This window comes from Bombina bombina, chromosome 1 (genome assembly GCF_027579735.1).
Source record: "Bombina bombina isolate aBomBom1 chromosome 1, aBomBom1.pri, whole genome shotgun sequence".
Classification (NCBI taxonomy): Eukaryota; Metazoa; Chordata; class Amphibia; order Anura; family Bombinatoridae; genus Bombina; species Bombina bombina.
The window spans coordinates 1104697542-1104710969 of NC_069499.1; the positions used below are offsets into that span (position 1 = coordinate 1104697542).

General features: G+C 44.7%; 1 protein-coding gene and 1 non-coding gene across 2 annotated transcripts in view; both read right to left on the reverse strand.

Moving 5' to 3' along the window:
- Positions 1-13428, reverse strand: part of CALCOCO2 (calcium binding and coiled-coil domain 2) — a 147650-nt gene that overhangs the window by 24732 nt on the left and 109490 nt on the right. The gene's annotated exons all lie outside the window — the stretch shown is intronic.
- On the reverse strand, positions 2668-2779 carry LOC128646375 (U5 spliceosomal RNA). The gene has a single exon (XR_008400307.1). It is a non-coding gene; the product is annotated as a U5 spliceosomal RNA (small nuclear RNA).

The following is a 13428-nucleotide window of genomic DNA, read 5'->3' on the forward strand; positions in this document are numbered from 1 at the left end:
AGTCTATGTCATATATTAGTTTCAACTTTTAAGTTGCATTAGTGAAATAAATGAACTTTTGCACTATATTCTAATTTTTCGAGTTTCACCTGTGTATGTATATATATATATATATATATATATATATATATATATATATACACACACACACACACACATATATTTATGAAAATGTAGCTCATGATTTTGTTGACCCTTTTCTTTTCAGATTTGACAAGCATGTGGTTCCACCAATAACAGAGGCACCACATGCCCTATGTATTTTAACACCAGCGTGCTCTTGCATTGTTGCTTTGATCCAGGTTTAAAGCAGCAGTGTGTTGAAATAAATAGGGCATGAGGTGCCTCTATTATTGGCAGTACCACACAACTGTCAAGTCTGCTGGGTAGGTGACCAGGGACTGATAATAAGGAAAAAGATACAATAACTTAAATTATGCTTACCTGATAATTTTCTTTTCTTCTGATGGGAAGAGTCCAGAGCTGCATTAATTACTTTTGGGAATTTAGAACCTGGCCACCAGGAGGAGGCAAAGACACCCCAGCCAAAGGCTTAAATACCTCCCCCACTTCCCTCATCCCCAAGTCATTCTGCCGAGGGAACAAGGAACAGTAGGAGAAATATCAGGGTGAAAAAGGTACCAGAAGAAACAAAAAATACGGCCTCCCCTTGTTAAAAACGTGGGCGGGGAGCTGTGGACTCTTCCCGTCAGAAAATGATCAGGTAAGCATAATTTAAGTTTTTCTTCTTAAAACGGGAAGAGTCCACAGCTGCATTCACTACTTTTGGAAAAACAATACCCAAGCTATAGAGGACACTGAATGCAAAACGGGCAGGTACAAAAAGCGTCCCCTTCTGAGGGCACCACAGCCTAAAACACCCAAAATTCCCGAAAGAAAAAACTGCTTCACTAGAAGCCAAAGGGCAACAAGGAAAAAGGCAGAGATAACTGCCCAACAGTTAAAACCAGCAAGGCCCTTGCTAGAGACCGCCGCTCAGGTTATTAGACTCGACCGAGCCAAAAGCCTCTGATGAGACAAAGTCACGCAGCCCGCAAAATTAAACTCACCCCCGATCAGAAGAAAAGGGAAACATCCACACCCATTCCATACTCGCAGCCAGAATAGAGCAACCGAAGACAAACCGTCCCCGGCGACCTGCTACAAAGACGAACTAGCTATGAAACCACACAGGATCTTCTTCAGAAGAACTACGAAAAGGTGCAGGACAGCACCTTACCAAAAAAGAACAGAACCCAGAAACCGGTAGAGAGGGATCCACCGCAAAGCCTCTCACTTAAGGAAGGCTCACAATAACTATGATACATGGCTAAGATCAACAGATCAGACAGAGCCCTGACTCTCATTCCGGCAACGGACCCAGCACCAAAGTGACTGATAATGATAACACAGCTCCTTCCTGAAGACGAAGGGTACTCCCAAAAGCAGACCCTCTACAGGAACTACAGTAAAGGCATGGCACAAGAAATCCACCCCTTCACACTGACATCCCGCACATAAGGCAGGGGGAACAACCCCACTAAGCAGCCCAGTAAGAAGTCTAAATCTCCCTGTAAGAGAGAAAAATACGCCCGTAGGGACAGAAGACGTCCCGGAACCGGAAAACTGGGCCGTCCCGAACCAGTCCTAAAGGATCTGGATACAGACCCCCAAAATTCCAGTCAAAGACAGGACAAACAAACCCGGGCACCCGAAAACTCGGAGCCGGCTTAAATATTTAATAACCCCTGAGGAACCACTAGGTTACCCCATCCGGAATAGACCTTGCACCCCAGGCAATGGAATCACAGTCATATCCAAAACACCTTGGACACTGAACTCTCACTAAATGTCCCATACACAATGAGCTTAGGACACCCACAGCGGGATACAACTCCCAACATAAAGGATGATAGGCAATGGGGAAACCACACAGCCACTCTGGATGCCCTAAGGCTCTAGGGACAACTTCCACTAAGTCCAAAGACTAAGCAACGTACGAGGAAACAGAAAACTGCTTAGGAATGCTAGCTGTCACCAGAATCACAAGACGGATGAGAAAACAGGAGCTTTACCTGGATTCAAACTTGCAACCTCCTTCTTCAGGTGCGGTGGAGCTAACCACTATGCCACATAGAAACTGGATAGAGAAACTAACAAAAGTCTCCAAGATCCTCAGGATCCACTTCCCTGATACCCCTACAGCTTGAGAATTGAAGAAGGAACATGTATCCTAACCCTTGGCAGGAAAAACCCCAAAAACGCCTAAGCAGGGGCAACACATGAAAAAAGAGGAGACAACCTAATCTGTAAATCTGCCAAAAATATGGGAGCAGACGAGATCCAGGAAGTAGAATAACCAAAAGGATTTAACTTCCAGAGAGAGATGACCTGAAGCCAACCCCAAGGAAGGGGACAAAAGGCCCATCAACCTCAACCCGAAGGAAAAGATACCATCATCAAGGAAAACGGATTCCAAGAGGAGAACCTCAAAACAGAAGAACAAGGAAAATCGCCCAGATTGATCCCTAGTAGGATCCGCTCTGGATCCCCGCCCACAAGGAACAGGACAGTTAAGACTGAGTACAATCCCCTTATGCCTCACCCAAAGCCATAACGCGAACCACCCTGACGTTTGGGAACAAAGGCTTCCTCTACCATGTTTTAGTCCTGCATGGGCAGAGCCCAAAAAAATCTATGGAAACTCATGGAAGGGTCACTTCACGAAAACTCTTAGCAAAAAGCAAAGCATTATTCGATCTGAAGAGACACCAAGAATAAACTCCTCATCAGAGTGAATAACTCACCACTCAGCCAGTTACACCTGCACCACATGGATTATATAGACCGTAAGCAACATAGATAGCGCCCTATCAGGACCAGACTGCTAGATAGGGCACTCAAAACTGACCCAGGCCACAGAAAATTTAAGACTCCAAGAGGAATCGATAAAAGGATCTAAAGACATAACAATGTACTAACACCTTAACATGCGACTTCCGCTGAAGTGCCCAAGCGACCACAAAATCGCTAGTATGAAATTCCAGAGAAGAAATATTTCCTAACGGAAAATTATAACAGACATGAGCTTCTTAAAAAATAAATAAAACACATCCTAACCAGATCAAATAAAAAGGAGGGCAGCACACACAGGTGAAGAATGGGTACACCAACATGACCAGCCAATCAGAGACCCCATTCTTCCAAAGCTCATAACTGGAATAAGATACCCAAAAAAGAAAGGAAAATTGGAGCCGACCAGGAGATTAACTTTATCCCGACACGTCTAACCCAGCTTGCCATCTGAAACAGAAGACCGAGGATCCCTCAACCTATTAGTACTGGGATCCTCCAGCACTGCCAAAACATGCCATAGCAGGACACAAAGGCGCGCCAGTCTATAACAAAAAGCAAGACTTACCTCTGCCGGGGCAACTGATGACCCTGAGGGTTGGGCCCCTGAAGATTCAGAGGAAACCACTTCCCAGATGGTTGATCTGACCCAGACGATCCCACGCCTGACGAGCCCCGGGTAGCATTACACGGACAGTATCTCAGCAACACCTCATCTGGAAGATGTAAATGCGCCAGGGCCATAAATATGGCCATGTGGAACCATGCTGTAATCTCTGGAGGAAACAAGTCACCTCCCAGAGAAGGGGTAACGGAATTAGGAACACCTGCTTGCGTAGCCAAAGAAGGTTCTAGGGGACGCGCCAGATGGGATATGGGATCCCCAGGGGCGGATGGCTCGGCGGACTCTAAGTTCCCTGTATCGGGAGAAGAGAGCACTCTAGAGCGGCATTCGGAACATAACTGATGGGCATGGATTACCCGGGCCATTTCATACTCTTTACAAGAAGTAGAATCTGAATCAGAGACATCCGTCTCCAAAAAATCAGAATCCTCCATAACTTGGTATATAGAAATTATGGATAGAAAAATAGAAAATGGCACCTTAGATCCACAATGACTGGAGCACTCACCACCTCCTGAGACCCTGACAGCTAGCGAAACAGACTCTCTCCATCGCCTCACGGTAAGGAATACTGAAATGGAGCACAGAAGCGTGAGCATGCCTCGTCACAAGGTGCACCGTGCAGGACATAGAAAAACGCGCCAAGGCCTACAAGGGCTGTGCAGCCTGACAAGACAAGGCCGTTATGTTCCGATCTAGCCACGAGCCAAAGTGACACTACACATTAGCAAACAGAATCACGTAATAAACATGATTAAAGTCCCCCCTGTTCAATAACCACCCCCTCAGGAGATATTAACTCTTGATTCCTTACAAAGATAAAGGAGCCCCACTGAGACCCTGACTCTTCGTTTACATTACTTATTCACATCATCGAAGTAAAATGAAACAATCTTACCGGAATCAAAACTGTGGAACAGGAACACGGCCATTCAAGTGTGACAGATAATAACCTTGCTTCTGACATGGACTTGAGAGAAGAAAGCAGGCAGCGAAACTCGTCAACGCTGATTGCTATGGAGCTGTTAACATGAGTCGGGATGGTTTCGCAGAAAGACTCTCCCTGCATCTCTGGACTCTAACATTCATCCATGCTCTCACTGACAGGCTGACAGGATTACTTAAAACTACAGTCCCATTTCGAAGAGTACTACCCTCCATAAGAGAACATACAAAAATCTTCTGACACTTCTCTGCCACCCTCCTGTGACGAAAGGCAAAGAATAACTGGGGGATGAGGGAAGTGGGGGAGGTATTTAAGCCTTTGGCTGGGGTGTCTTTGCCTCCTCCTGGTGGCCAGGTTCTGAATTCCTAAAAGTAATTAATGCAGCTGTGGACTCTTCCCGTTTAAGAAGAAAAACAGAATTTATGCTTACCTGATAAATTACTTTCTCTTGCGGTCTATCCAGTCCACGGATTCATCCTTACTTGTGGGATATTCTCCTTCCCTACAGGAAGTGGCAAAGAGAGCACACAGCAGAGCTGTCCATATAGCTCCCCCCCAGCTCCACCCCCCAGTCATTCGACCAAAGGTTAAGAAGCCAAAGGAGAAACCATAGGGTGCAGTGGTGACTGTAGTTTAAACAAAAAATTTTTTACCTGACTTAATTGCCAGGGCGGGCCGTGGACTGGATACACTGCAAGAGAAAGTAATTTATCAGGTAAGCATAAATTCTGTTTTCTCTTGCAAGGTGTATCCAGTCCACTGATTCATCCTTACTTGTGGGATACCAATACCAAAGCTTTAGGACACGGATGAAGGGAGGGAACAAGACTGGTACCTTAAACGGAAGGCACCACTGCTTGCAAAACCTTTCTCCCAAAAATAGCCTCCGAAGAAGCAAAAGTATTGAATTTATAAAATTTGGCAAAAGTATGCAGTGAAGACCAAGTCGCTGCCTTACAAATCTGTTCAACAGAAGCCTCATTTTTGAAAGCCCATGTGGAAGCCACTGCTCTGGTAGAATGAGCAGTAATTCTTTCAGGAGGCTGCTGGCCAGCAGTCTCATAGGCCAAACGGATGATGCTTTTCATCCAAAAGGAAAGAGAGGTAGCAGTCGCTTTCTGACCTCTCCTCTTACCAGAATAGATAACAAACAAAGAAGATGTTTGTCTGAAATCCTTAGTTGCTTGTAAATAGAACTTTAAAGCACGAACTACATCAAGATTATGCCAAAGACGTTCCTTCTTCGAAGATGGGTTAGGACACAGAGAAGGAACAACTATTTCCTGGTTAATATTCTTGTTAGAAACAACTTTAGGAAGAAAACCAGGTTTGGTACGCAAAACTACCTTATCTGCGTGGAACACCAGATAAGGTGAATCACACTGTAAAGCAGATAATTCTAAGACTCTTCGAGCAGAAGAGATAGCTACCAAAAACAAAACTTTCCAAGATAACAACTTAATATCTATGGAATGTAAAGGTTCAAACGGAACCCCTTGAAGAACTGAAAGAACTAGATTTAGACTCCATGGCGGAGCCACAGGTTTATAGACAGGCTTGATTCTGACTAAAGCCTGTGCAAACGCTTGAACGTCCGGTACCTCTGCCAGACACTTGTGCAAAAGAATAGACAGAGCAGATATCTGTCCCTTTAAAGAACTAGCCGACAATCCTTTCTCCAAACCGTCTTGGAGAAAAGACAATATCCTGGGAATCCTAATCTTACTCCATGAGTAACCCTTGGATTCACACCAACAAAGATATTTCCACCATATCTTATGGTAGACTTTCCTGGTGACAGGCTTTTTAGCCTGGATCAGAGTATCTATAACTGACTAAAACAACGCTTTGAAAGAATTAAGCGTTCAATCTCCAAGCAGTCAGACGTAGAGAAACTAGATTTGGATGCTTGAACGGACCCTGTATTAGAAGGTCCTGCCTCATTGGCAGTGTCCATGGTGGGACAGATGACATGTCCACTAGGTCTGCATACCAAGTCCTGCGTGGCCACGCAGGCGCTATCAAAATCACTGACGCCTTCTCCTGCTTGATTCTGGCGATCAGACTAGGTAGAAGAGGAAACGGTGGGAAAACATAAGCCAGATTGAAGGACCAAGGCGCTGCTAGAGCATTTATCAATGCCGCCTCGGGGTACGGGACCTGGATCCGTAGAGAGGAAGCTTGGTGTTCTGACGGGACGCCATCAGGTCCAACTCTGGAATGCCCCATAGCTGAGTCAGCTGGGCAAATACCTCCAGGTGGAGTTCCCACTCCCCCGGGTGAAAAGTCTGACGACTTAGAAAATCCGCCTCCCAGTTGCCTACACCTGGGATGTGAATTGCTGAGAGATGGCAGGAGTGGGCCTCCGCCCACCTGATTATTTTGGTTACTTCCCTCATCGCTAGAGAACACTTTGTTCCCCCCTGATGATTGATGTAAGCTACAGTCGTAATGTTGTCCGACTGAAATCTTATGAATTTGGCCGCATCTAGTTGAGGCCATGCCTGAAGCGTGTTGAATATCGCCCTCAGATTGAGCTACAGATGGCCGAGGAATGGAATGAAGAACTCGGCAAGTAGTTAAAAGTTTCAACTTTCTGACCTCCGTCAGAAATATTTTCATTTCTACCGAATCTATTGGTGTTCCTAGGAAGGGAACCCTTGTGAGTGGGGACAGGGAACTCTTTTTGATGTTCACCTTCCACCCGTGAGACCTTAGAAAGGCCAATACAATCTCTGTGTGAGCCTTGGCTCTGTGAAAAGACGGCGCCTGAATTAAGATGTCGTCCAAATAAGGCGCCACTGCTATGCCCCGCGGTCTTAGAACCGCCAGAAGGGACCCTAGCACCTTTGTGAAAATTCTGGGAGCAGTGGCTAAACCGAATGGAAGAGCCACGAACTGGTAATGCTTGTCTAGAAAAGCGAACCGGAGGAACTGATGATGATCTTTGTGGATTAGGATATGCAGGTACGCATCCTTTAGATCCACGGTAGTCATATATTGACCTTCCTGGATCATAGGTAAGATTGTCCGAATGGTCTCCATCTTGAATGATGAGACTCTGAGGAATTTGTTTAGAAATTTGAGATCCAGGATTGGTCTGAAAGTTCCTTCTTTTTTGGGAACCACAAACAGGTTTGAGTAAAACCCCAGCCCTTGTTCCGCAATTGGAACTGGGTGGATCACTCCCATTGTATGTAGGTCTTCTACACAGCGTAAGAACGCCTCTTTCTTTGTCGTGTCTGTAGACAGACGAGAAATATGGAAGCTTCCCCTTGGAGGGGAGTCCTTGAATTCTAGAAGATATCCCTGGGTAACAATCTCTAAAGCCCGGGGATCGAGAACATCTCTTGCCCGGGCCTGAGAGAAGAGAGAAAGTCTGCCCCCTACTAGATCCGGTTACGGATCGGGGGCTACCCCGTCATGCTGTCTTGGTAGCAGCTGCAGGCTTTTTGGCCTGTTTACCCTTGTTCCAGCCCTGATAAGGCTTCCAGGTTGCCTTGGGCTGTGAAGCGTTACCCTCTTGCTTTGCAGCTGTAGAGGCTGAAGCGGGACCGCTCCTGAAATTACGAAAGGAACGAAAATTAGCGTTGTTTTTAGCCTTAAAGGCTTGTCCTAGGGGAGAGCATGGCCCTTTCCCCCGGTGATTTCTGAAATAATCTCTTTCAATTCTGGCCCGAAAAGGGTCTTTCCCTTGAAAGGGATATTTAACAATTTGGATTTTGACGACACATCGGCCGACTATGACTTGAGCCAAAGCGCTCTGCGTGCCATAATGGCGAAGCCTGAATTTTTTGCCGCCAACTTAGCTAATTGCAAAGCGGCATCTGTGATAAATGAATTAGCCAGCTTTAGAGCCTTAATTCTAAACATAATTTCGTCATATGAGGTCTCCGTCTGGAGCGACTCCTCCATCGCCTCAAACCAGAAAGCCGCTGCAGTAGTTACAGGAACAATGCAGGCAATAGGTTGGAGAAGAAAGCCTTGTTGAACAAAGATTTTCTTAAGTAAACCTTCTAACTTTTTATCCATAGGATCTTTAAAAACACAACTGTCTTCAATTGGTATGGTTGTGCGCTTAGCAAGTGTCGAAACAGCCCCGTCTACCTTAGGGACCGTCTGCCACGAGTCCAGCCTAGGGTCAGTTATGGGGAACATTTTCTTAAAAATAGGTGGGGGGACAAAAGGGACACCTGGTCTATCCCACTCCCTAGTAACAATATCCGCAACCCTCTTAGGGATCGGAAATGCATCAGTGTATACAGGAACCTCTAGGTACTTGTCCATTTTACACAACTTCTCTGGGACCACCATAGGGTCACAATCTTCCAGAGTAGCGAATACCTCCCTGAGCAAAACGCGGAGGTGTTCCAATTTAAACTTAAATGCTAATGAATCTGACTCTGCCCGATGAGAAACCTTTCCTGAATCGGAAATTTCTCCATCAGACATCAAATCCCTCACCTCCATTTCAGAGCGTTGTGAGGGTACATCAGATAAGGCTACCAAAGCTTCAGACTGCTCATAATCTGTTCTTAAAACAGAGCTATCACGCTTTGTAGGAAAAACTGGCAGTTTGGATAGAAAGGCTGCAAGGGAATTATCCATAACTGTCGCTAGTTGTTGCAATGTAATAGGGGCAGACGCACTAGAGGCACTAAGCGTCGCTTGCGCGGGCGTAACTGGTTGTGACACATGGGGAGAGTTAGACGGACTATCCTCATTACCTTCAGTCTGAGAATCATCTTGGACCACATTTTTAAGTGCAACAATATGATCTTTAAGTGTATAGACATATTAGTGCAATTGAGACACATTCTGAGAGGGGGTTCCACCATGGCTTCTAAACACATTGAACAAGGATTTTCCTTAGTGTCAAACATGTTTAACAGACTAGTAGCATACACAAGCAAGCTTGGAAAACACTTTAATCAAATAAAAAACACAATTTGAAAAAAACGTTACTGTGCCTTTAAGAAATAAAAAGAGCACACAATTTTACAAAACAGTGAAAAATGCACCAATCCTTTTGAAATTTTCACAGTATGTACCTAAGGCTTTAATATGATTGCACAGCAAGTTTCAGAACTATTACCCCCTTAATGACCAAACCGGAGCAGCCTAAAGCCAACAAGAGCACACAATTTTACAAAACATTGAAAAATGCACCAATCCTTTTGAAATTTTCACAGTATGTACCTAAGGCTTTAATATGATTGCACAGCAAGTTTCGAAACGATTAACCCCTTAATGGCCAAACCGGAGCAGCCTAAAGCCAACAACCGGTTAACAAACTACAGCACCTTGCCACAGCTTACTGCTGTGGCCCTACCTGCCCTTAGGGATCAGTTTTGGGGAAACAAAGCTTCTTCTAGGCACTCAATCAGCAGCAGGGCCCTCCATGTGAAGCAGCATGAACTTGTCTTTCAAGCTAAATTAGGCCTCTCCCACTCCACTCCGGAGTTGTGAGGCCTACAAAAATCACTTCTAAGTGACTAAATTTATGCCATGTGGATAATAACCCCAGTAAAACACTCCAAAGTGCTTAAAAAGGTGTCTCCAATGAGTATTTCTTAATAAATAATCAATTACCCTGCATTAGTGTCAACCAGCCTATTTAGCCCTGTCATGTAAGCATTCAATTCTATACTAAGTCTCAGAACATAGCTTACCCTCCCCACATGGGGATCTTGTCAGTCTTCTAGCATTATCTCAGTCTTGTCTAGAAATAAATGACTGAACATACCTCATTGCAGTCAAGTCTGCAAACTGTTCCCCCCAACTGAAGTTTTCTGGTACTCCTCAGTCCTGTGTGGGAACAGCAGTGGATTTTAGTTACAGCATGCTAAAATCATTTTCCTCTCAGCAGAAATCTTCATCACTTTTCTGCTAGAAAGTAAATAGTACAAACCGATACCATTTAAAAATAAACTCTTGATTGAAGATATAAAACTACAATTCTAACACCACATTCAATTTACCCTCCCTGAGAGAGAACCTAGTGCGTTAACGCGGCAAAGAGAATGACTGGGGGGTGGAGCTGGGGGGGGGGAGCTATATGGACAGCTCTGCTGTGTGCTCTCTTTGCCACTTCCTGTAGGGAAGGAGAATATCCCACAAGTAAGGATGAATCCGTGGACTGGATACACCTTGCAAGAGAAAACAGAATTTATGCTTACCTGATAAATTACTTTCTCCAACGGTGTGTCCGGTCCACGGCGTCATCCATAACTTGTGGGAATATTCTCTTCCCCAACAGGAAATGGCAAAGAGCACAGCAAAAGCTGTCCATATAGTCCCTCCCAGACTCCGCCCCCCCCAGTCATTCGACCGACGGTTAGGAGAAAAAAAGGAGAAACTATAGGGTGCCGTGGTGACTGTAGTGTATAGAGAAAGAAATTTTTCAAACCTGATTAAAAAACCAGGGCGGGCCGTGGACCGGACACGCCGCTGGAGAAAGTAATTTATCAGGTAAGCATAAATTCTGTTTTCTCCAACATTGGTGTGTCCGGTCCACGGCGTCATCCATAACTTGTGGGAACCAATACCAAAGCTTTAGGACACGGATGAAGGGAGGGAGCAAATCAGGTTACCTAAACAGAAGGCACCACGGCTTGCAAAACCTTTCTCCCAAAAATAGCCTCCGAAGAAGCAAAAGTATCAAATTTGTAGAATTTGGCAAAAGTGTGCAGAGAAGACCAAGTCGCTGCCTTACATATATGATCAACAGAAGCCTCGTTCTTGAAGGCCCATGTGGAAGCCACAGCCCTAGTAGAGTGAGCTGTGATTCGTTCAGGAGGCTGCCGTCCGGCAGTCTCATAAGCCAATCGGATGATGCTTTTCAGCCAGAAAGAAAGAGAGGTAGCAGTAGCTTTTTGACCTCTCCTCTTCCCAGAATAAACCACAAACAAAGAAGAAGTTTGTCTGAAATCCTTTGTTGCTTCTAAATAGAACTTTAAAGCACGGACTACATCTAAATTGTGTAACAAACGTTCCTTCTTTGAAACTGGATTCGGACACAAAGAAGGAACAACTATTTCCTGGTTAATGTTCTTGTTGGAAACAACTTTTGGAAGAAAACCAGGCTTGGTTTGCAAAACAACCTTATCTGAATGGAACACCAGATAGGGTGGGTCACACTGCAAAGCAGATAATTCAGAAACTCTTCTAGCAGAAGAAATAGCAACCAAAAACAAAACTTTCCAAGATAGTAACTTGATATCTAAGGAATGTAAGGGTTCAAACGGAACCCCTTGAAGAACTGAAAGAACTAAATTTAGACTCCAGGGAGGAGTCAAGGGTCTGTAAACAGGCTTGATTCTAACCAAGGCCTGTACAAAAACAGAATTTATGTTTACCTGATAAATTACTTTCTCCAACGGTGTGTCCGGTCCACGGCGTCATCCTTACTTGTGGGATATTCTCTTCCCCAACAGGAAATGGCAAAGAGCCCAGCAAAGCTGGTCACATGATCCCTCCTAGGCTCCGCCTTCCCCAGTCATTCGACCGACGTAAAGGAGGAATATTTGCATAGGAGAAACCATATGATACCGTGGTGACTGTAGTTAAAGAAAATAAATTATCAGACCTGATTAAAAAACCAGGGCGGGCCGTGGACCGGACACACCGTTGGAGAAAGTAATTTATCAGGTAAACATAAATTCTGTTTTCTCCAACATAGGTGTGTCCGGTCCACGGCGTCATCCTTACTTGTGGGAACCAATACCAAAGCTTTAGGACACGGATGAAGGGAGGGAGCAAATCAGGTCACCTAGATGGAAGGCACCACGGCTTGCAAAACCTTTCTCCCAAAAATAGCCTCAGAAGAAGCAAAAGTATCAAATTTGTAAAATTTAGTAAAAGTGTGCAGTGAAGACCAAGTCGCTGCCTTACATATCTGATCAACAGAAGCCTCGTTCTTGAAGGCCCATGTGGAAGCCACAGCCCTAGTGGAATGAGCTGTGATTCTGTCAGGAGGCTGCCGTCCGGCAGTCTCGTAAGCCAATCTGATGATGCTTTTAATCCAAAAAGAGAGAGAGGTAGAAGTTGCTTTTTGACCTCTCCTTTTACCAGAATAAACAACAAACAAGGAAGATGTTTGTCTAAAATCCTTTGTAGCATCTAAATAGAATTTTTAGAGCACGAACAACATCCAAATTGTGCAACAAACGTTCCTTCTTTGAAACTGGATTCGGACACAAAGAAGGCACGACTATCTCCTGGTTAATGTTTTTGTTAGAAACAACTTTCGGAAGAAAACCAGGTTTAGTACGTAAAACCACCTTATCTGCATGGAACACCAGATAAGGAGGAGAACACTGCAGAGCAGATAATTCTGAAACTCTTCTAGCAGAAGAAATTGCAACCAAAAACAAAACTTTCCAAGATAATAACTTAATATCAACGGAATGTAAGGGTTCAAACGGAACCCCCTGAAGAACTGAAAGAACTAAATTGAGACTCCAAGGAGGAGTCAAAGGTTTGTAAACAGGCTTGATTCTAACCAGAGCCTGAACAAAGGCTTGAACATCTGGCACAGCTGCCAGCTTTTTGTGAAGTAACACAGATAAGGCAGAAATCTGTCCCTTCAAGGAACTTGCAGATAATCCTTTCTCCAAACCTTCTTGAAGAAAGGATAGAAACTTAGGAATTTTTACCTTGTCCCAAGGGAATCCTTTAGATTCACACCAACAGATATATTTTTTCCATATTTTGTGGTAAATTTTTCTAGTTACAGGCTTTCTGGCCTGAACAAGAGTATCAATGACAGAATCTGAGAATCCTCGCTTTGATAAGATCAAGCGTTCAATCTCCAAGCAGTCAGTTGGAGTGAGACCAGATTCGGATGTTCGAACGGACCTTGAACAAGAAGGTCTCGTCTCAAAGGTAGCTTCCATGGTGGAGCCGATGACATATTCACCAGGTCTGCATACCAAGTCCTGCGTGGCCACGCAGGAGCTATCAAGATCACCGATGCCCTCTCCTGATTGATCCTGGCTACCAG